This window comes from Mercenaria mercenaria, chromosome 12 (genome assembly GCF_021730395.1).
Source record: "Mercenaria mercenaria strain notata chromosome 12, MADL_Memer_1, whole genome shotgun sequence".
NCBI classification, from domain to species: Eukaryota; Metazoa; Mollusca; class Bivalvia; order Venerida; family Veneridae; genus Mercenaria; species Mercenaria mercenaria.
Genome location: NC_069372.1, coordinates 45,950,080 through 45,954,105, shown reverse-complemented (window position 1 = coordinate 45,954,105; position 4,026 = coordinate 45,950,080). Strand labels below are relative to the sequence as shown.

Genomic DNA, 4,026 nt, shown 5'->3' with positions numbered 1-4,026 from the left:
TCGTTCGTATACATTCGTAGTTTTCACAAAAGAAAAGATATGCGGTGTTTTCAGTTCAAAGCAATTAAGATGATAGAACAATAGGGACTGTTTACTTAAGACGGCGGTTCAACGTTAACAATTTGGTTAGGAAACATGTAAATATTATGTCTGCAGCTAAACAGCACTCATGTGCCAAATCTGTAAAACGTTGATTTATATACACTGCTTTAAAAAAAGAAAAATAACTGCATTTAAACAGCGCAATAAAACTATTAATCACTATTTAATTACTTTCTGTAGAAGCAGGGTTTGATGAAAAAACTTCAAATAATTAAACTCGCCAACAACAGTGTATGATAGACTGCCTGACGATTTTAATGATATCAGGCCGGATTCGAACATCTTTTAAGGTAGTTCTACGTGCTCGGATCAACATTTTTTCTACAATGTAAAATTTAATTAAACCCTGTTTTTTTAAAACTTCAGAATATACTTAGAACAATCGGCAAATAAAAAAGATAGTGTCGTGTGCTTGATTTTTGTTAGACTGGTTTGAAAACTTTGGACTTCACACAATTTTTCATAAGAGTCTATGGGAAAATCACACTTTTAATAACATTTTCGAGCACAGATTTTTTTCTACAATGTAGATTTTAATGAAATTTCTCACAATCGTTAATAAACATGTGGCCTTTAATATGGTGAAATAAAATGTAGAGGTCCGTGTGCTTGTTTTTGAGATATTTGCCCATCCATGATTTCAAGCTGATTTTAAGACGTTATTTGGAATAATTTATTTAACGAGTCAGATGTTTAAATATCATATTTCAACTTTAAACAGATGGTTATGTTGCTATTGTGATAAATGTTATCACGGGTTGCGATTAATTTATAAAATGATTTTCATTTCCGTACAACGAGCCCAGATTTTATTCAACGTTATCCGGATAAATGATGTAACGGTTGTTTTACGTTTGGAGGCAGTAAACAGTTTTCTGAGCTTCTCGGCCTAGAGTCGCCAACCTAACTTTCAAAACCTCACACAAAAGTCTGTAACCACACACCTGAAATAAAGATATTGCAACATTAACATCACTGTATGTCTACCGTTACAAACCATCTGCAATACATCTCTAATATCTAGTTTTCTGTTTACAAGACCTGAATTTTGTGCTCTCCCGGTCGCGGAAACTGATGACGAAAAAAGCTAAATTTGCCAATTTTTCAATCGCTGCAGAAAATTCCCTGAAAATGATAGCCACAATTGCTACACTGTTCCGTACTCCAGTAACACTGTAAAATCTGAAAATAAGCTGAAATATATGGGCCCTCCGTACCGTTTTTTCACTATTCCACTTTTCCTGAGGCACCTGCTAAAATGACAACCCCACTTTCAGCTAGCTCAGAGGAAGCATGTATACGCTCCTGCAAGTCATTACGTCATACTATCAAGATCAAGGCTACTCAACTGATTTTCTTTAAATAAGTGAAACTCAATTCTAGCCGCTGAAACTTCAATTCTAGCAATTATTATTATTTAGAAGTTCAAATATGCACTTCATTCCGTAAATTGCCTCTTATTTGTAAATTTCACCCCGGCCAATTCGACACTAACAGCTCAAAACTGTTTACTGCCTCCTTAAGGGAGACAAAAGTGATCCCAATAGTATGACATTTGTTGTTTATTTTGTAATTTAATCAATTCTGACCAAAAGAAACCCAATTTCATACATATCCAACATATGCTGTTGAAAATTTTGACAACTGGAGTACATCATGTATGCAAACATTCTACCAGGAACGCGTACCGAAATTAACTAGTAACATTATAGTTTCATTTAAGGCCCACTGCATACAGAAATGAGGTCTCAGCCATGTGTTTAGTATCTAAATATGTTCAGCTGCCAAGCTGGCTGAATATTATAGCAATTTTAAGTCACTGGTACTGTGCTGGACCTGCTCCAGGAAGCTACAAGCACATGCATGAGCACCATATGTCACCGTCTTAACGTTTCACAAAATACCACTACATGCTAATTTGTCTATTCCAAGACAGTAAATGGTGTCTATTTGAAGATAATTATCTGCACTGTGATATTTAGCTATGATGTACATGACTTTCAACCCATAGAACTGACTGCATCAGACCACGAGTCCATGTTAAGACCTCAATTTGATAACGATCACTTTCCGCGAGTGATGAAATATGAGAAAAACGTTACTTTTGAGACAAACCTTTCAAAATCCATCTATTTCAGGGGAAAAGATGTCTTTTCTCTAAACTTTGTGTGCTGTGACTGGAATCTATGTTATATGCAATATGTACATAAATTCTAAACTGAAACGAACAACGAAATACTGATTCAGAGGACATACTGCCGAAAGTACCCCCGAGGTCTGTTCCACAGTCCGAGCCGCTATTTTGCCGTTAAAAAGCTTACTGAATTAATAGAAATCAATGAATTTGCATTTAAATGCCTTATTTGACGACTTTAATGTCACAGTAAGCATATGTCTAAGTAAAATGGTGTCATAACAGATATATCTTTCATTATATCGGCTCGGAAAACACTGTAAAACTGACTTTCATGTCTGAATCGCGGTTATCTCCCCTTAGTTATTGCTCTTAAAAACTCTCATTTTGCTTCAAAATTAACTTTAAAACTCATATTCCTTCACAAATCATACTGAAAAACCTCTAAGACATCAAATAAATGCACATGGAAGAACTTACAAATTTTCAAGATTTGCTCTTAAGGAGGCAGTAAACAGTTTTCTGAGCTTCTCGGCCTAGAGTCGCCAACCTAACTTTCAAAACCTCACACAAAAGTCTGTAACCACACACCTGAAATAAAGATATTGCAACATTAACATCACTGTATGTCTACCGTTACAAACCATCTGCAATACATCTCTAATATCTAGTTTTCTGTTTACAAGACCTGAATTTTGTGCTCTCCCGGTCGCGGAAACTGATGACGAAAAAAGCTAAATTTGCCAATTTTTCAATCGCTGCAGAAAATTCCCTGAAAATGATAGCCACAATTGCTACACTGTTCCGTACTCCAGTAACACTGTAAAATCTGAAAATAAGCTGAAATATATGGGCCCTCCGTACCGTTTTTTCACTATTCCACTTTTCCTGAGGCACCTGCTAAAATGACAACCCCACTTTCAGCTAGCTCAGAGGAAGCATGTATACGCTCCTGCAAGTCATTACGTCATACTATCAAGATCAAGGCTACTCAACTGATTTTCTTTAAATAAGTGAAACTCAATTCTAGCCGCTGAAACTTCAATTCTAGCAATTATTATTATTTAGAAGTTCAAATATGCACTTCATTCCGTAAATTGCCTCTTATTTGTAAATTTCACCCCGGCCAATTCGACACTAACAGCTCAAAACTGTTTACTGCCTCCTTTCCCTGTGAAAAAAGCAATTCAATGTGAGCACAACCATGTTTTGTCGACAATAATCAGTTATCGCCTGATGGTTTTACCCCTGTAGACAAGGTAAACATATCTCTGAAGGCAAGATAAACATGTTTCTGGAAACAGGGCAAACATGTCTCTGGAAACAAGGTAAACATAACTATGGGAAAAAAGGCAATATGTCTATGTAAATAAGGCAAAAATGTCTAGAGAAACAAGGCAAACATTTGTCTAGAAAGAAAGTAAACATATCTCTAGATGCGAGGCAAACATGTCTCTGAAAACAAGGTAACCATGTGTACCGAAACAAGGCAAACGTGTCAGTGGAAACAAGTTAAACACGTCTGTGGAAACATGCAAACATGTTTCTGGGAACAAGGCAACATGTCTGCGGAAACAAGGCAACATGTCTGTGGAAAAAGTAAACATGTCACTGGAAATGTCTATGGAAACAATGCAATTTTTACATGTCTATGGAAACAAGGCAGCATATCTGCGAAAACAAGGCGAACATGTGTCTAGAAACAAGGTAAACATGTCTATGGAAACAAGCCAACATGTTTGTGGAAACAAGGCAACATGTCTATGAAAAAAGGCAAACATGTCTCGGGA

At 36.2% G+C, this 4,026-nt stretch overlaps 1 long non-coding RNA gene across 1 annotated transcript; it reads right to left on the bottom strand.

Moving 5' to 3' along the window:
• Positions 1 to 945: 945 nt before the first annotated feature.
• On the bottom strand, positions 946 to 3,404 carry LOC128547365 (uncharacterized). The gene is made up of 3 exons (XR_008366476.1): positions 3,101 to 3,404; positions 2,717 to 2,827; positions 946 to 1,046 (listed from the first exon to the last, which is right to left on the bottom strand). It is a non-coding gene; the product is annotated as an uncharacterized LOC128547365 (long non-coding RNA).
• Positions 3,405 to 4,026: the final 622 nt, after the last annotated feature.